Below are 20,745 nucleotides of genomic sequence, written 5' to 3'. Positions count from 1 at the left end.
CAGCTTCAGTTCATTGCGTTTGGTGAAATAACCCTGATTTATACCAGCTGAGGATGTTCCTTTGCATGGTCGGGATTGTTGCTGCATAGTTTCATTGCAGTATGACAGAAAAAGAAATAGGTGGCCAAGGCTTATCCTGAGTTGTGTTGGAGATGTAGCAGTGCAGTGATGCAAGGTGTTTTGGGATGAACTAAGCTGCTCACATCCAGTTTGCATATGCAGCAGCATTTTGGGGCTGGTTGTGTTTAGCAGAGACCCAGCTGCAGGAAATTAGTCCCATAGCTCCTAGAAAACTTCTGTTTCTCATTCTGGCTGTTCATCAGGGTGATGCCATGAAGATTTTTTGCCTTTTCTTTTATACCCCTTTTATACCTTTTTACAACTTCTTTATTCCCAGTGCTTTTTCCTACATCCTTGGACTTGTTTGTCAAGCTAAGAGACTAAACATTTTAGAAGCTTCATAGGTAGGGATCAGTGTGCCCCAGACCCCAAGGTCCTCTCCAGAACACATTCTGTAAACTCAGATAGAACCATCCAGGGGAAGGTTCCTTGGGGAGGGGGGGCTCACTGGAGCCCCTCATTGGGGGATCTTTGATAGATCTGCTAATTAGTAAGACCTATAATGATATATACCCGATCTTTTGGGGATATACTCGGGGTGGGGGGGCATTTCAATGCATATGACCTGGACATATGCACCTAAGGATCCTTAAAATAAATACCAAGGTAAAATCCCTTTTCCTCTTCTAACCATGTTTGACTCTTGATTTTAAGACCAGGAAAAGGCATCAAGGGCTTGATTTTCCTGAAGGGAAAAGAAAAACTTATGTAGAATAACAAGGAAATGGGTAACTTTTTATTTCAGAGCTTTAGAGGACTGCTAGAAGAAAGTGGCAGCCCTTCCTTGGCCTTTGTTAGTGTCACTACTCTTTCCAAAAAATGGACTTAATGCTTTAGAATCCTGCAGTCTTAAATGATTCAGTGACTATCCATAAAAAGGGACACGTGCACCCAGAATTCCTACTGGTTACCTTCTTGTAAAGCTAGGTCAATTAGTCTCCTAACTGACTAAAGAAAAGCAAAAGCACCAAGCCCAGCTGTGTCTAAAATGGTATGTAATGTGTATTTGAGAGGACACAATTTGCTAAAACTGGCACAGGTTATTTCCCTGAACCCATGGAGTGGCCTCACAGATATAATCCTGCTACGCCTCTTCACTATTTCATAAAACTCCCCAAACCTTCTAAAGCGTTAATAAAATTAGCAAGAGTGACAGAGCACTCAAAATATTTACAGAATTACACCCTCAAATAGGATCTGGGTGCCTATTAAATTCACTGGTCTCTAGGACTGTTCCCAGTGCTTTGGCTCTCCCATTCTGCTGTTGCCCCCTCTTTGCTGCCTCTCACATGGTCACAGTCTCCAGCCAGAGCAACCATGGGAGAAACCTCTGAAAGTCTCAAGGGGTGAACTTCCCTTGGTGTTCTCAGGCATGAAGAGAAGATCCATATGAGTGGCACAGGATGTAAATGCTCTAAAACTGCTCCCCTCAGTTGCTTTGCCAGCATTTAAGTGTTGTTTGGCTATTTAGCATCATTTTCTGAGTCCTGCACTTGCCTCTCCTGCACTGGCCTCTGCTATTCTGTCTCCAGGAGACATTGAGGGATGGGTTCTACTTCAGCTTATTTTTTTTTTTCACTGATACAGTACTGCCTTAGTTATGGAAGAATGATCTATAAATGCCACATGGATGTGTTCTCAGTACAAAACATAGTAATATTTTAAAGTAGTTGATTTAACACATTCCAGGAAAAGAACTTTGGTAGCCAAACTGAATGAATACAATTGCAGACAAAGTGAAAATCAAGTCATCTTACAGCAATTACCAAGTATTAATGAAATCTTCTAAATGTGGTTAAATCAAAACTAATAGGTTGTAAGAATTTCTTTAGAGACCTGAGGTATGTGAGATGCCACACCTCCATTTTTCTTTTAACCCACAACTCATATTTGACTCTCTAGTACAAATTTGAAATTTCTCTTTGGGATGGATCATCTTTGCCTGGTCCTTTTGCATTACATTATGGGCTCTTTCATAATTATAAAGATTTATCTACTCTCAGAATCCTTCCAAAACAGCTCTTCAGGCATATTTCCAGCATAGGTTATACTAAACAGGAAAAACACATTTTAAATCTCAATTAAAGAGCCTAACCTGGTAATTATTCTTGACTAGCTATTTTGGTAAACTTCCAAATGCAGCCAAATCCTAAGAGCTCAATTAAACACAACCCCTGAATACATTTATTGAAGTAGCTCCATTATAGTGCAGACTGAAGATTTTTTTTTTTTTTAAATGCTCTGTTAAAGCAATCCTGGTTGTTACTTTTCAGGATGGTATCTGTCTTGCTTTATTTCTTATCTGTCAGCCAGACTTCACTCTGAATTACACTGGCCCTTCGGTATGGAAAGCAAGGCTGCTGAAGGGCCATCTGCAAGGGGGATGAGATTTACCTTGTTCCAAAACAGGCATTGTTGTGGCACAACAATTACTGGCTGTGTGGAGAAATAAAACTGGTTATCAGTGAAGTCTGGGCACAGGGCTCAGCTCCAAAGCCTCAGCTCAGTCACTGCTTTTGCTTTTTCACCTGGATTTCTCCTCCCTGAGGATTCTTATTCACGTCATCCCAAAGGTTAATTGCCCTGAAATCCCTTGTGCAGGGTGTGAGATAGATACAAATGCCCAAATCTGTACTGGATCAGTTAAAAACTACAGGAAGCCTATTGTAAAACTGAGAAAGGTTGCTACAACTTACAGAAACAACCTGCCATTACACCCTTAACTTGTATTCTGTCTTTTTCAGACATACAGATATCACACTCACAGAAAAAGGATGAAACAAGAGACAGTAAAGGATGGTTACAAAAGGGTTTGTGAGTCTTAGACACCTCCTAGAACCTTGAAGTGTACCCTGATAGGCTTTCAGTTTTGGGTCAGGATTGCATTTGTATCAGTGGTGGAGTCAACAGTTTGGGGATAATAGTTTTCCTTTAAAAAAGCAAGAAATAGATTTTAAACTAAACAGACACTTCTACATTTTGACTCTTCATTTTTTCAGTTTCTAAATGATAACATAGGCTTTAAACTGATAATGAAATTGATTCATCTAGAAAAAACTGAAACAGAGATCTTATTTTTTTAAAAAGTTTTATTACAATTTAAATTAATTTTATGAAGAAATAGAAATAATTTCCTGGAAATGTAACTTCACTTTTTATTATGCAGTATCTACCTTTCATACTAAAAAATTTTAACAAAATGTGCTGAAACTGTCACCCAGGGCTGTCACTCCTTGGGCTCAGCATTTATTATGCCTGCAGGCTGGGTAATGAGAGGGAGCCTTGACTCAGCTGTGATCACCCTGGCAGATGTGACTCAGATTCTGACTGCAAGACAATTCCCTCTGCAGCAGTGAGGAGGGTAAATGGTGTGCAAGGCAGAACCGTGCATTGCTCTATATTTCGTGAGTCACAGCAAAAAAACACAGTGTGCCCTCTATAGATTTTGGGTTGATACTAAAGCAGGAGGAATAATTGCCAAATGGCTGAGAGGCAATTCAGAGGGAACTTGAGGACTGGGACAATGAGGACCATGTGGACTTGAACCAAAAATGTTTTGCATGAAGGATGAGGAGCCCTGTGCATCAACAGAGCCCTGCTGGAAAACAGGGGGAGTGCAGCTGAGGGCTAAAGCATGGTCAGGGACCTAGACCAAGCATTGAACCTGAAGAGGGGCTTTTGTAAGCTGAGAACAACCTTCAGCTGTTTGACAGGAAGAGCCAAAGGCAACGGAACCAAACTCTTCCGTGGTGGATGGAACAGCACAGGGGAATGGCCCTAAACTGCAATTTGGGAGATTCAGAATGGACATGGTGGAAAAACCTTTTCACTAGAGAGGTACTGTAGTACCAAACCAAAATTTTCTAGGGCATTATAGAATCTCCCATCCATGGAGATATTTAAGATATGTGTTGACAAAGCCATGGTGGACACCACCTGTTCTTTGCAACAGCCCCATTTCCACTGGAAGGTTGGAGCAGATGATCTTTCTAATTGATATTTGGCTGATCAGTGCATCTCACTCCACTGAAACATTCTCCAGAGAGTTGTGCTCTGCCAGACTTTTCATTATACTGGTTGATCATGAGTTTTCTCCACCACCTCCATGTATTCAGACACCGTTTCGTTTACCAATATTATTTGAATGTCTGTATATTACTTAATTAGTAATGGACTAATTAACATTAGTGTGTTAATACATAGCTATCCTTCAGAATTCATAATCTCCGTGCCAATTCTCTTTCTGTCATAGCTGCATTTCAATTAGAGCCATCACTCTGATCACAGATTCAAATTTTTTAGGTTTTCATTGGTTTATTGAAAGACCCACTGATCTTAAAAGGTTCTAAGAAAATACAGTTTATTTCAAGAGGAATTTGTCCAGAAAAAAAAAGCCACTAAGAACATGGGGGGATCTGCCTTAGAAAGAAGACCAGGTTCTGCTTTCCAATAACATTATAAAGTGATTTTTAAAATGTGGCTGTCAATGTAGGGGTGTGCTACCACTACTGCAGAATGCTGCCAAACTGTGGGAAACAGCTGGAATATCTAGTCATGAACATGGTGGTTTCTTTTAAAGATGAGGGAATCCCTTTGGGAGGGTTTATTCATTAAACTCTTCACTGAAATTAGAGTTTGCTAAATTTCATCCCTCTTTGCACTGCAAAACAAAACAAAACAAAAATAGGTAGAAAGAACTGTATATTGTTTTACTGTTGTGGGAGCTACATCCTTGAAGTAATAGTACCTCTAAAACTCTGTAAGCCAGCTGCAATAAAGGCTTGCTAAAATGGCCAAAAAATGTATTTCTTTTACTGGTGGTAGAAATGAAACAAAGCAAATGCATCAAAATTTCTCCCACCTACTCCAGCTAAAGAAATAAACCACAGCAAACTTATTTTCCCAGGAACAATTGGAGAGAATCCACTGACTTTCAAGAGCAGAGAACGCAGCTAAATCAAGTAGTAGAGTTCTGTAAATATAAAATGACAAAAATTTCAAAAAGGCTTTTGGGTTGGAATCTGGTAGAGTGTTGTAATGTGTACAATAAAAACAGAACAGCGCTTAGGGGTGTTTAATGAAACCATTACTATGATGGAATATTAACCTCATTTGTGAATTTTAGCATAATTTCCAAATGTGACTTCGTGTTGTTCCAGTTTAATTGCTTTTGTCAACTTGAGAAGTTTATTTGAGGAATAGAAGATAAAAGTCTAAAGGATTTGCCCTATGTTAAACAAACCATGACTCTGATAACTCAGATAATTTCATATGCACAGGACAGAATTAATCATATTTTAGATGGGTCTGGAAAATTACATTTGCTAATGCCTCTGACCCTGTGATGGAAAACCCATCACTGCCATTAAGTTTTAAAGGTCTGGAACTGGTACACTAGGAATTCAGGAGTTAAATGACCTCTATTGAAATTAAGTTTTAATGTCCTTAAGCAATTAAAGCTCAAATATTATATGTCCATTAATGAACTTCATAAATATTTATAAGGTGCCACTGAAGTGTGTAGTCTAAAATAAGTATGGTGAGACTTTTCCTTAATTTGAAAGGATTGTGTCCTAATTTGGAGGCTCCTATCTATCTGTTCCACACAGTTCTGTATCCTTTTACCAGAGGAAATCAGGGGTAATTACATGAATGTCAGCAATATTATACTGGTGTGGAAGCAGTAAAACCCAAATATCTCACTGCTACATAGTGGTTTTGTTGGCTCTACTCAGGCTGCACTGTGGCACCAGAAGGGCTGGTCAGGACACAAGGACACAGGAGACAGCAGGTTGTCCTGTCAAGTTTAAATCACTCCTGGTTCATGGGCAGGAGGGTTCTAACATTTTCAGGTGTTTATAGATGCAGTGAAATATTTAAGAGTTGCACAGAGAGGTCTTTCCAGTGCGGTGTGTTTTATATTGAAATGCCAAGAGAAACCCTTCTTCCACCTAAATCTGTGCCAGTGAAGATAATGAAATCATAAATGTCAATGTAAAACTGATATACCTGAGGGAACAGATATGGCACAGGGCTTTTAGCTCTGGTTAAAGCTTTAGACCCATATTAAAAAGCCTTATTGTAACAACCCCCTTCCTGGTTTCAATAGGATTGCCAGCAGCACTTACACTGGATAATGTGTTTTCTCTTTCCTCTGTCAAACCAATGAACTCAATTATATTAGGATGCTTATATTATTTATGAGTATTTATGAGCATTGAGACATTTCTGCTTTTAGAACATTGAGGAAGTTGCTGATTAAGATGACTGGAAAAAAATATTCTTTTAAACAAGTTCGTTTAGCCACAGGCTCATTGCACATGAAGAAAAGTTTTTAAAAAGCTATCTTTGTTCTGTTTGTTTCCCCCTGACTACATCTTAGTATTTTCTACAGGTTTTCATGGACTCTTTCCTAATCAGTTCATTCCAGCTCTTGGATTACACTCATCCATTGCCACTCTGATGGCCCATCTCAGTCCACTGCCTCAAAATATTTATTCTCCTTTTGATGATACCGGTCTTTGGAAGCTCTAGGTTGGCATCAGAGAGTTGCATTCCACATTAATTAAGTTTCTTAGCTTCTTTAAATGCTGTTAATATTTCCTGGAAACCTAACTTTTTTTTTTATTATTAATCTCCTACTAGAAATAATGTATCTTAGTTGCTTTGTCTTGTATATTTGAGTTTTTCTCTCTGCAGCTGCTAGGTTGCAATGAGTAGTTAATAGAAAAGTCTCTGTTTTTCTCTGTCACAGGTTTGCTGCATCACTGCTTTTAAAGGGCAGCCTGGAATACTTCAGTGATTGCTTCCCATACTAAAGTGAAATGCTTTCAGTAAGTGCTTGGAAACACGTAGCAGATGAGCATAAGCAGCCCCTTTCAGACAGCACTCTTGTTTTTCACAAATTACAAGTCCTCTTGTAGACTGATAACAGATGGTGCTTTCCAAGAAATATTTTTCATCTTTGATTCTTTTGGCCTTATTAGTGTTGCCTGAGTTTAGTGTTTGGCACTGAAGCAATTTTAGAGAGGCAGAAAATATTCCCTTACTGAGGAAGGGAGAACTGATTTGCTGGTGTAAGAGAGGCTCCATTTTGTTTTAACTACATGACAGATCCATAATGAGACAATTTTATTTCTTTAATTTGCTCCTGGTTTAGTTTTCTGGAGTCTTTGTACATGGAGAGAGGTTCATTCCATGGGTTTTGACACTTATGGCCACTGAGCACTGCAGCATTAACAAAACTTGCACATGAGTTTCACTTACTGTAGTCTAATTAAAACTCTACAGATACTGAGGTTTAAATCAGAGCTCACTAATCATATTTAATTTAAATGTCCTAATGGCTGTATTTTTAGTAGAACAAGGGTACATTAGCTAATCCAAGTTTTCTTCCTACAGAGAGAGGTGTGTCAAAAGTTCTTAGGGTTTGATCCAAAAAAAGCACATTAACTCATGGATTAATTCGGGCAGTTATTAATTCTGCTGAAGTCAGTGACAATATTACTTGCTTGAAATTTTGTTTGTATTGTAAGGGTTGTTATATCTTAAGCTGAATTGTACAGTGTCTTTATTTTTGCAACAGAATAAAACCATTTTAGTGGGAGTCGATTATTTCCTGAGCCTCTGATTCCTAGGGACACAACAACATTTCTGCTTTTTGCTTTTCCATTGGGTATAGCACATTCAAAGAACCCAAAGCACTTCCCTGCCTGTGTGGGAATTAATTCCACCCAGAGCAAAGTAGGACATTACTCACACCACTGGAGATAATGAAATGACTGAGTGCATTTAAACTGTAGTCAATGAGGGCAAATTTTAGCATTCATTTTGGGTTCCACCTAAAAGAATTGTCTCCTTTCCCTTCTCCCCAGAAGGAAAAAGTATCTGAACTTTAACATGGGCTCTTTTAAGGCATACAGAGAACACCAAGCAGTTTTAGGGATAATTATAAGTCAGGAATAATTACAAAGTATTTTGATTTTTGAAATTTTTCATCTCCTCTCTGTTTTGCCGAATCAGCACCTTTGAGGAGTTAAAAAATGTTGACAAATCACGAAAACTCTGAAGTTTCTTGCTCAAGGCAGTCCTTTTCTTGTAACGACTCAATGAATGGGAAACTGGAATAAAGTTTGGGAAAATGTTAATGTGTAAAAATACATTTAAAGTTTGATGCTATATCTAGTTTTCAAACCATCCTTAGATTCACCAGCCTCTCTCCCATGATACTAGTACAGGGCTGCTTTTGAAAGAGGTAATCTTTGGGTAGCTGTCTTTACAAGGTACATACATATTTATGGCACCTCATTAAGCCAATTTGTGATGTATTGCTTCAATACCCACTGCATTTTATGACTAGCTTTTAAATTCCTTGCCAAAAAAATATTTTTAAGTGGAGCTCTGATATTTTTTTCCCCTTACAATCAGTAGAAAACAGCAGCAGGAACAAGCCTAGCCTACATTACAATGGCTAGGACTCTTAAACCCTAACTCATGTCTTGTTTCTGACTGCACTGTACAGAAAGGCTTTAATCATTTGGAATCGTGGCACAGCTGAAGTTTAGACAGAAAAATAGGTAAAGAATCACTGTTAAATGTACAGAAGAAGGAAAGTATGAAAACCAATTTTCTTGTATGAGCTCTGAGCTGTATCTGTGGCTCCAGACCTCTCAATAATAAGGTTATAAATCCGTGTGAATACGGAGCTTGTTAAAAGGACTGTGCTGTCCTGCAGCTCTGCTCACTCCTTGTACTTCCAGGCAACTGCTGCTCTTTGTTTCTTCTCCATGAAGACATCCCAGAAATATCCAGGCAAAAGTTGATATTTTAAAATATCTGTTAGCTGTCCCTAAACATAGAAGGGGATATAGCTGCCATAATTTCTCTTATCTATCATAAAATGTTGACTATATTAATGAGATTAATTAGTTGTTTAGAGACTAAACAGATTAATCAAATGTTATCTTTTAATTTTCTGTGTGCTAATGAATATTTTATGTGATAGTTTTGTTTAAAGTGATATTAACAGCTCTCACACTTCAGGCATTATTTCATTAATTCAGTTCTCTATCACATTATGAATGGCTTTTAATCAACTGGTTTCACAGGGAGCCTTTTTCTTCCCTATCTGCTAAATCAAATCCAGGCAGGCCTTTATACCAGACACCAAGAACTATTCAGGGGCTCTATCCACAGTTTTGTTTTGATAAATTCAGTTTTATTTAGAGGGGCATCTACATTCATTCAATTCTGAATCTATGACTGCAGGGGCCACAGACTCCTGCCCTGTTTGCTCAAATGAGCTTTGTTAGATTCTTGTTTTGAAAATGTCTCTCTTCAAAACATATGTAGCTCTGAATTAAAGTTGCATTCAGGCATATCAGGTATTCAGGAATATATCACTGAGAACACAGTCAGATGTGTTAACCTTCCAATAAATCAACTGGAACTGCACTGACTTTGTGGAATGTGAATAACCTCTGAAATATTTAGACTACCTTCTAAAAACACAGGAAAAAAATGTCTGTGAAGGGAGAGTGTAAAGGCTTCTGTTCATTTTCTCGTGAGAGGTAATAAATTCCAGAGCTGCCCGTCCTTTTACGCTGAGAGAATTCTAGAGACTTAATCTACAAATGACTGTATCTTACCCAGTCAGCCCATTCCCAGCAATGCACAACCCTCATTACCTGAGGCCTTCCACTGAGTATTTATTATGATTACAGCACATTTACAAAACAGCTTAATTACTTGTTTGACAAATATATAAAATATTAAAGGGAATGCTTGCTGTTCTCCAAATGTCAGCAGATTCTCCCCTCATGTTCCCCAAAGCCAGGAGTGCTGATGAAGGTATTTCATTACTCAGTGTAGCAGGGTGGCAGGAGCACCTCCAGCACCTTGACCTGGCATGGGTCACAAATGGATCTGATACTCCTTCACACACAAGGAGTAAAACTCCCACTCAAACCTGGGGAGAAATCCTCGATTTTTAGTGGTTAGAGAGTGGTTCTTAGCATAGCACAGTGCCTTCTGACACAGAACTAAAACTGTTTATTTAGAAGAATATAATTTCCTGTCAGCCTTTCATAGGCAGATGGATGACTTTTTAATTCTCTCAGTTTCAAGATTCTTTTAAACTACAAATGTCTGCAATAGGTGAAAATCTAGTGAGGATTGTGAACTGTTTCACCTTGAAGCTGTTCATGCAGATTCTTCACTGTTCTCTCAAAACTGTACACAAAAAACCTGCAGCTACTGCTACTGGTAGATTCACGACCATACCTTTGCAAAAGTACTCAAGTAATTACCATTATCCCACTCTAGTGCTCTTGGCATTAAATTCAAATATATTAACATCAGGATAAAACCATGATATAGATTTTTGTCAAGAACAGGAGAGTAAGGACAGTTCCAGGGGAAATAATGATGAGTTTTAGCCACAGGCAAGAAGGCTTGAGGGACTGAAGAGGGTATTCACATTATTTTTGTTGCTTCTATCCTAGTGTTTTACTCAGTGTCCTTTGTCATATTTTGCTTTTATTGAATTGTTTTCTGTGATGACCATAAATTTTTTCCAGCATACATGGTTGTGAACACTTAGGGAATTTTTTCTGTATACTTTACCCATTAAGGTGTGCAAAGGGGCCTTTGCTTTATGAAGCGTATTTCTTAAAACACATCTTGGAGGTATGAGAGAAGGTCTTCCTCTAGCTCCTGTGAAAAAGGGTCTACACCACATTCTTATATTCCAGGAAAGTGCTCTCAGGGGGCTATAGGTAATCATTGCAGAGAACTTTGAAATAGCTGCAGGGGTTTGTAATATTAATGAAGTACTCGCTGATTTGTAATGAAATGGAGATATCCACAATTAAGTCTGCAGCCTATAGGTTGGAGTGTTCTCAGGGCAAAAGATTTGAGTCTGAGATGCATCTCAAAGAAACACGGAATATTGAATCAGGTATGGAGTGGAATAGCTCTAGCAGAAAAATAAAACAGGATATACCTAACTCACTCTTTTCTTTAACCCACAATTTCCTGGTGTCAGAGAGTTTGGGTCAGATGAGGTAGAGGAGAAAACATAAGTGAAATGATACTACTTATTTATTGCTGAAGCTGTTGCAAAGAGTCTTTGCAAATCCTAGTAGGTGCTTCCTGCACAGTGCATTTATTCTACACCAACAGCCACCAAAACTCAGAGCTGCTTGTGGAGCTGCATTTTGTACAAAGCCTGGAGTCAGTAATTTAAGAAGCTACTATTTCTTTTATAGGTGGTATTAATCTGAAAAATATACCTCAAGGCAGAATGTAATATTGTTTTCAGTCCAGTTTCTGATGCTTGAAGATTTGCCATTACAGAAAGTAGCACAAAGGGAGAAAAATAAATGCCAATTTTGATGACTGCTTCAAGAAAAATGTGACGACTGACCAACCCCTGTCTCCTTCCTCATTTTTAGCAGTGCACAGGTTGTACAGATCTAGAGAGCAAAGACAATTCTTTTAAAATAGAAAAATTGTCAATGATCTAATCTGTGTCATGGCAAGTGGACACTTGAGGGATGCCAGGCTGAAGTATTTCTCAGGACTGTCACAGCACTGACCAAGAGGATTCTTCATCAGCCCAGGAGAAGGAAGATCAGAAGGTCAAATTTTCTTTCCCTTGAGAGTTTTTCTTATCCCATTTCTGTAGTTTGGAGTCCTCTAGGCAGCAATGAACTCTTTCTTACAGCAAAGAGGTTTTACTGCTAGTGCTTGTCATCTCCTCATGCAGCTCTATAGATTTCAGGAATTCATGACCTGGTGCAGTCTTCTAAGTTGAATTTGCTCTTCAGTGGGGAATAGATTCCTGTTCCAAGGGTTATCTTCAAAGGGAAGACTGGAAATTAGTGCCAGTTGAAGAAAAACACCTCAGTCTCCCTCATATACCACAAAATTAGCCAGTTAGTCGTTAGCTCTTCCAAACGTTATTAGAAAATTCATACATCACCAATATAATCAAGTACATACTGTCCTTGTGATGGATGCTGTGGAGTTAAGCAGTGCTATTAAAAGTGGATGAATCTGTATGGATTGTTCTGTGCTAGCAATAATATCACAAAGTTCAAAAAAACCAAATCCAGCCTGGAATTCATACACCTTTGAATGCACTGCCTCTCACCTTTTCCTACTTAAAATTACTGGACACACAGTGAGTAGTTCCCAAGTTTATCTGTTTCAGCAGTTTAAAAACATGTCAGATAATGAGACACGGCTCAGGTTCAAACCAGTCCCAGAACAAGAGGCATCTAGGAGCTATTTTAGAAAACAGAGTTAGAAACATAATTACAAGGCAGGATAATGAACAGAACCTCTTGAATTTCCCTGTGGCCCTTGCTAAGAAATTAAATCAAGTTTGTAGTGGATAAGCATGACTGCACTGTTAGAAATGGGGGAAAGATTGAAGTGCTATCCTCTAAACAATATATACATAATGAACAGAAGATAAAAAAGAAAGCCATTGTAATGAAAAGAAATGAGAATTTTAATGGATTGTATAAGACCCAACAGTTAGAATTGATACTAGAAAGATCCAGCCCACAGTTTATTTGGAATGAGTAACTGAAATTTTGGAACTTGTGTGGGAATAGGTTTCTCTGATATTTAAAGAGTAGTAATGTTGAAGCTGTTTCTTGAGCCAGCACCTGCCAGGAGAGGAAGACAAGATATCTCTATGGATACATTGGAGATGAAATACAAAACTTGTCAGAACCAAAATAAATTCTTCCATTGGTGTCATCAGGCTCTGCATGAAGCTTTATCAAAACAGGTCCCCTCTGATTCTGGGATCAATGTCATGAGAAATCTCACCTTGGTTTTCTGGAAGACATAGGAGAAGGCAAGCCAAGGGTAGCTGGTGGAATAGCAATAAAAGGTTTTGCACAGCTGGGAGAGCACCAGTGACTCCAAATGCTGAGCACCACCAACCTTCATGTGTCTTGGTTTTGATGGGGAATTGATCATCTACACTTCATGTTATTCCTTCTGATATCTAACTGGGTAACTGAGACCTCTAAAGTTATAAACATGAGAATGGAAAACAGTGACAGAATTCTTCTCTCTGCTTCTGAAATTTAGATTCATGGAAAATACAGGTGTTTCTATCAATGCTTATTCCCTGTTTTCTATGAAAAAATACAAAGCAACATACAGATGTTTGAACAAAAAAGCAGAATATAAGTCTTGTGGATATTTTAAAAACATCATTTCAAGTCCCAATACTTGGTTTTTCTGCAATCTCATTGTGTTTCTATGTTCTGTTTTGTTTAATTTAATCAGTTTATTTTCTGAACACAATGATTGTCAGCACTGAGGATCCCTCTGTTTCTGGAGTAAAAGGAGAAACCAGCAATCAGATTGTGGAACTTTTCCAAACATGCCTAGAGGGCTCTCTTTAAAAGAGCATGAATCTTCAGCAAACAACTTCTTGTCGTATTAAATGTTGCTACAGACACGTGCTGCACAAAATCAGAGAGAAGAAATGTCATACTTGTAAGAGATATCTTTTTTTAGCGGACTGGGTCCCTATTTATATTATGGGCTGTAGAAAATCCACAGATTTCGATACTAAAGACATTTTCCTCTTACATCCTTTACTTAATTTAGTAATCTTAAAGTAAAGTACCTTTTTCCTCCGAGGCATTTACAACCTTTTTATAATGACATTGGAAAAAGTAACTCTCTTTTCTTCTCCCTTGTGGGCAATTATTTATTTATTTGTTTATTTTTCTCTGAAAGCTTGAAGTTTTCTCTCTTTAGCTACTGTTCAATTCCCGCTTTGGAATGTGTTCCCTGTCTTCAGTAACAGGCTTATGAAAATCAATATTCCAGCATTTATCACAAGTTACAGAAGAAAAGCTCTTAATCAAAGAGATTTAGGCATGCTTGTGAAGGTTACCCAGCACATTATGATAGATGACCCTTCACAGATTCCACAGCTCACCTATTTTAGCCGTCTCACATGGTGATAAGCCTGCCCATCTTATAAAGATATGAATGACTGAGCCTGCTCCATTGCAGTTAATATCTCCCTGAGAGAAGGGTCTGTTGGGGAAAAATGATACACTTATGAACTCTCTGAAACAATAAAATTGATCCATTTTTGAGCCAGCTTTTCCTGCAGAGCTAATTCCCAAGCAATTTATTTTTGCTGATTAAATCTGCTGTCTGCAAGGGGGACCTGGCAGGTCTGTGCAGGACAGCACAATCAGCTGCATTTGCAGATGGAGCACAGAGTCTCTGTAGAACCTGATGGATTTCCATTAATGAGTTAATGGTACAAGTGTTTGTGTTCACTTACAGGATGCAGCCTTTCCTAATCACAGGAACATGGCAATCAGTGAAAGTCTGATTCTACTGGTGTTACTGGTTCAGCTGGGGGGGGGGGGGGGGGATATCACTCTTTCTTGGATGAAAGGAGAAAGTTTCTACCGTGAAAAGCAAATTACAAAGGCTCAGAGTGACTCTGAAGCTAACACTTGCCCAGTGCTCTGCAGCCAACTCATTTGGAGTCTGTAAGTTAAAACTAAACTTCTTCAGGGTCACTGAGGAGAAAAGGCAGCTGAAAGAAAGAGCTGCAGCAATATCCGTGTGTGGAAATACTGTACCTGCAGTTGAAACACCACTTCTGGAATGATTTCTGAATCTGATCACAAAAGGGTGGACAGATCCTTTTGGACAAGAAGAAAAGGCACAGGCACAAAAGTGGGAATCACTGAATAAATACTGGGCAGTTGAGAAAGATTGAGGGAGTGCAAGTTCCTCAGCTGACAGTGTTTGCACGTGCAGTGATTCCTTGGACACACGGCCTGTGCTTTGACCCATCCTCAGTGCCCTTGGTGGAGTACATTTTTAGGTGTAATGTGTATTTAAGGAGCTGCTTCACAAGCAACCATCTCATCTTTGCAGGGTAGAAACATCAAATGTTACAACATTTAAATGCTATTTAAGGAGCCCCATTTGCTTCTAGATCCCCTTTCTCAGGAAAATGTATTTCTGTAGGGAAGCATAATCAGTTTTCTCATCAAGGCTGGATTCAGGAATCCCAGAAAGGCACTGGGAGATGGGAGCTGAGGTCACTCACACATGGCTGTGACAACTCAGTCCCAGGCTCTCTACAGCACAAGAGCAGGCAATGAGACTTCACCAAACCTGTACTCAGAGTTTTGCAAAATTAAGGAAATAATGAGGTATTTCTGTCCCAGATTTTTTGGCCTTGATTTGAATTCAAGAGAGGACTCAGGATGACGCCCCCTGAATTTACAAGCTGTTCCTCAGTTTCTTCTTGCTAGGCTAACAAAGTGCTATAGAACGAAAACTGAAAGCTAAAATATCCCTCAGCCCATATGCCTAATTTTTACACTGAAGATTTATGTGTGAGCTTAACTTCATAATTATCCTGTTTAAGGGCATTGCTGGGTTTCTAAATTAAGACTGATGGCATAGATGAGCAAGTAAAGGTCATTCCTTGATGCATTAGTTCTTTGTTGATGAACAATTTAACACAAAACCACTTTGTGTTTAGCACAAAACCTTTCTCATGAAAATCACGTCCCACTGCCTGTCTTTATAAATATTAATTCACAAAATGCACGTGCTTTGTGTGGGTCCTGACAGCCTCTGTAGTGGTACTGACAAGCCAGTCAAAAAGAGAGAAATACAAAAGAACAAGTGGTAAAGTTTACCCCAAGGCGTTAAAGGGCATTAGGACACGTATTTAAATATAGGATTCTACTGAGTTCCAGAGGGTAAGGATCAATTTAAAGACAATTAGATGAAAATAGAACAGTCAGCAGTATAATCAGATCTTAAAATTCACACTGTAGGTGGGAATCCTTCTAAAAGGGCCTGGGATAAGAGAAAACTGCAGATAAAAAAAATTAGAGTCATCAGCTCAAAACTGACAAACAAAATCCCCTCAAACCTAAAAATCAAATTATGGTTAGACAGTTTCTGAAGAAAAGCAGGGACTGCATGCAGAGTCTTTGAAATGAGAGAGTAGAACTGGAAAAGGGATGCAGCAAGAGGCATTGCTGGATTGATGAAAACTGAGGTTGGAAGAAGGCGTGTGTTTGACAGCAGGAAATCAAGAGGGGTTTTTGAATATCTGGTCTCTTCTGTGAGGAGCTAAGTCAAAACCTTCCAACCAAATCAATAAATACTGAACCAGATGGGACCCAAAGGGGCAAAGGTACTTGGAAAGAAGAACTGCAGAGCTGAAGGAATTGCCAGGGAAGTCTGAGGAAATAACTGAGCTGATAAACAGAACCAGCTCTGCTTTCAGGTATAGGACACAATTCCTGGCCAAGCTGGGGATCCTGCAGACAGGAAGTCAGAGACTACCAGTGGACAGAAAGTCACAAATCCTGCTGGTGAAGGATCATCCTGAAGAAATTCTGAGCCTTGTTAAAGTATCGTCTTGGAGGGAAACTATTCCCCTAATTCCCATTAAAAAACCCCCAAAAATTGGCATTTATACTGCTAGCACCATGCTGAAAAGCTGATGTGCTTATCAGTATACTGGCCCCTTCTTTCCTAGCTGCTTTGTTTATTTATTACCCTCTTTATATGTAGACCTGAAACTGAATATGATGGGAAGGGGCAGAGGTTTGTCTTCCTCTTCACAGGAATATAATACATCACTGTCCACTGGAGTCCAGCACACTTGATCTTGAATTACAGCCACTCAGTCCAAGCAGCAAGTAACTCGAATGAGCCATCTTTAGTGAGATACTCTGCAGGTATGCTTTCTGATCAACGAATCAATATGATTATGCAGAATGTCTTATTTTTTAAAATACCCCTGTGCTCACACATCTCACAACTTTGACATAACACCTTACTTACACACTTTGCTTACTTATACATTCTACCTACTTTTACATTTTACTACTCTACTTTTACATTTTACAACTTTTGCATAAGACAGTACATACACATTTTGCAACTGCTGTGCATGAGATCTCACATTGTTTGATTGGTTTCTCTATTTTGTCCATGAGCTCCACACACACTTTTCTGATAATATGATTGGGTTTAATCCAGTGCAGCACCGTCCTTTTTTATCTATTCCTTGCTGTCTTGGTATTTAGTCTTTCAGCTTCTTCTTTCCCAATTTAGCACAGTTTACCTTTCAGTCCTTGATGAATTCCTGAGGGCTCTGAGAGGTGGGACTCCTGATCCAGGCAAGCAGTGTCGAGATGATGGCAGCAGCAAAACCCCTCCAGTGATCAGCAGCCAAGTTAGTTCAGGAAATACAAACAACAAGCCAGCAAAGGACAGAGAGCAGATCTAAGCCTGCCTCACCTTTTTCCTCAAACCTTCAGACTGGAGCTTAAAACCCCTCTTGGGGCTGAAGTGCTTTAGCTGAAGGTGGAAAAGCCAGGTGAAGCAGGTGAGTGTAATTCCAGCCTGTTTCCACTCTGAGGGCTCTGCTAAGAATAGCTAAAGATAGTTTGACTGGGGCACACTATCAAGGTTCAACACAACAATACTCCTTGTATGAAAAGCTAACTTACTGTACATCACAGAGATTGTAGCACCTCTTGACTTGCTGTCTTTTCTTAGGTGCTTTGCTTTTACACTGCAAAATCCAGACATACAAATCTGATTTCAGGGAGATCTGCCTGCCCTGCTTAGCTTCTATGAAGTCCCTGACTCTGCCAATTCTCAAAAGAATTTGCAGCTTGGAAACAGATTCTATAAAACATTTATCTTGATTCAGGGAGATCTGAAGCCACTGTACAAATGTATGTTACAAGAAAATCTTTGCAGATCTGGATCATTAATTTGAAGAAAAGAAAAATTCTATCAGAAGGGATTTTTCAAAATAGGAGCAGTCAAATACTGGTAAAATTGTCAGAGGTCATGCATTTCAAGGATCTGGTTACCTCTAAACATAATGCTGGAGTTCTTCGTATGTCTGTTAGAACAGTGCAATGTGTTCCCAACTGAAGGAATCAAAAGGGTTTTATTTGATTGACCTTTAAAAAATATTTTCTGTTGGTTCTGTACACATTGCGGTGTAGCAATACAGAAAAGCTACAGCTATATTTGTTGGATTATGCTTTCAATTGGACCTCAATAATAAATCTTGTCCTTTCTGATTTTCGGTCTCATTTATTGCTTTGTGCACTTTGATAACAGCAGACTAAATCTACATTCTATATTAATTTATACATACATATAAGGCCTTGAATACATCTTTATTTAACTCTGCAGTTTGTTAATAAAAAAAAATTCCAGTTACTTTATTTGTCTTAAATTGTGGTTCTACTCTTGTGTGTTGTTACGTCCATACGCAGAATTTAGAATACTCTCCTGGAATTTGACCAGTGAATTTCGGTTATGGGATTAACTTTCAGTATTATTCTAAAGCCCTGTTTGTATCTCATTGACAAAATGATGGTGTTACTGAGGGCTAAGCTGGCTACATACACTTACATATTTTTATTTGAGCAACAGCAAAGTGGACCAGCCTAGAATGCCACGGTATTGAATTTATTTAATTGTTTTTAGGTTCACCATTACACCCCAGAATCAAGTGTCTAAATTAATCAATTTATAGTTTAGCTACTGAAAAATAAAGACACAACAACTCAAAACAGATAAAACCCAAGCTAGCTTGTTATTAAAACCAGGGTCCCATGTATTTTGTGCTTACAATACTAAAGAAAGCTTGTTTTAAACATTTTGTTCAATAGCACAAAAGTGATATTTCAAAGCTGTTCTCAGACTACAGAAATCTTGAGCATGCTGCAGCAACTGTTGTATTTTACTTTGTCCACAGCAAAGTTAAGTCTGGGAAGCAAAGATTTTCTTTGAAATGTTGTTTGTGTTTTTCACTGCACTTCAGGAAATTATATTGGTCCTTGTATTTGTTTATTTTGATTGTCCCACAGGGAGTTTACACAGCTGTTGCACAAAAAAAATCAGCTAAAATGTCCATCAAACACTACCTCTTTTCATAACATTTTTTAACAGCAATCAAGCTACATAAAAATTTAAATACTTCCCAAATTTGAATATGCAGCTGTAAGTTTTATGCCTGTCTCTGATGTGAGGTGATCCAGGGCAGCATATATTACCACTCCTTTAATGAAAGATGTAATGATTTAATCTCTGTGTTAAAATCTCTTTTTCTTTAGAAATTATTTACTTGAGATTTTCTGTGGCCACAAGATTGCTATGCACAATGTTTCAAGGCTTTACTACTCACAATAAAGGCATTTTTAAGACTATCAGGGTGCAGTTTTGTAATTGGGTTCATCGTCTCAAGGGGTTTTTTTGCTTGACCTTGTCCAGCTGTGAGTTCCCTCCTGCTTCTTTGAGCAAGCATTAGTATTCATGCAGTTCTGCATGAATCATCAAACCAGAAATGTAACCTCCAAAAATTAAATGGTTTGATTTCATTGGGATAGTGAAACAACTGAAAGTATCCCGTGGGCCACAGAATACCAGCAATAACTTCAGGGTGATTGTGTGGAAGCAGGATCAAGAGGAAGGATGGGATGGTCCCTTTTGCTAACAGAGTCAGCTTGGGTTGGCTTCTTCTTGTCTTCTGAGATGGTTTTTGAGCCTTTGCATGTTGGTTGCTTTAAAAATGTGGACTTGTGGCTCACGGATCTGTGGTGGTCACATCATGGGGCCTTCTTTGGACCTGAGTATGAGAGAGCAATTTAGAAGATTTTCTAGGCTGTGCACAATCTTGAAAACAGAGGTTATGATGTTATTTGAAGGGAAAAGTCTAATCCAAAAGTATTTTCACATATGGCAACTTCTTCCCTGCTCTGCTGTACCAGCACACGTGGTTCTAAACGTGTTTATCCAAACCTACATCATTTATTCCCTTAGCACAATTCCTCTCCTGGGATCCTTGCCAAATGTTGAAGCTCAGAGTGATGCTGGTTTTCCTGAGAGGATTGTGTCTCCACAAAGAGCCGAAAAGGCTGCACTGGGGAGCTGTCACATGGTCCTGCTTCCAGAGCTGTGTATGACAAAGCAAAAAGCTTTAATGTTGCTGTTAGCAAACGTGCAATCAGCCTTATCACCTACTGACATCCCCTTAATCCCTCTTCACCACTTCTTTTTCCCATCCTCAGCTACCCATCACTACAACAGCATTTGCTGCACACCAAAAAAACAATTTAGACTCACTGGCATGGTTTCTCTGGCTAATTTTCCATTTCTTTTTACCTTTCAAATGTAAATTATCCAAATGCACTTCCCCCCCCTGCCCCCCAATGTTCTCTGTCTAAAACTTTAGGGATGTTTAAAATTCTGGTGGATGATTAAAAATAAAATGACTCCTGCTAGGGTGGATTCCATGGATCTAATCCAAAGTAACAGAAAAAAAAAAAGTGAGTTAATGTTTGGATTTGTGGAAACAGTATTTAGTTGATGATAATGTGGTTTCTGTAGTGTAATTTTGCATGCAAAGAGCAATGAGTCAAGTTACAAAAAAGAAGTTTGAAAAATAATGAAACTTTGCCTCAACATATATTATTAATTCTGTAGATATTAATACTTGTTTTCAATAATTCATAACCTGTGTTCATTTTTGTGGGATCCCAGGGTTTTCTGAGAGAGTCTCAC

General features: G+C 38.7%; 1 long non-coding RNA gene across 2 annotated transcripts; it reads right to left on the bottom strand.

The window, feature by feature from the left end:
- Positions 1 to 4,466: 4,466 nt before the first annotated feature.
- LOC108449774 lies at positions 4,467 to 19,222 on the bottom strand. Of its 2 annotated transcripts, none has more exons than XR_001866061.1 (2): positions 16,728 to 19,222; positions 4,467 to 11,978 (listed from the first exon to the last, which is right to left on the bottom strand). It is a non-coding gene; the product is annotated as an uncharacterized LOC108449774 (long non-coding RNA). The 2 variants fall into 2 exon arrangements; XR_001866060.1 differs by having other exon boundaries at positions 16,711 to 19,216.
- Positions 19,223 to 20,745: the final 1,523 nt, after the last annotated feature.

Source organism: Corvus brachyrhynchos, unplaced genomic scaffold (assembly GCF_000691975.1).
Source record: "Corvus brachyrhynchos isolate BGI_N302 unplaced genomic scaffold, ASM69197v1 scaffold319, whole genome shotgun sequence".
NCBI lineage: Eukaryota > Metazoa > Chordata > Aves > Passeriformes > Corvidae > Corvus > Corvus brachyrhynchos.
Note: the sequence above shows the minus strand (reverse complement) of the source record. Positions and strands in the feature narration are given on the sequence as shown.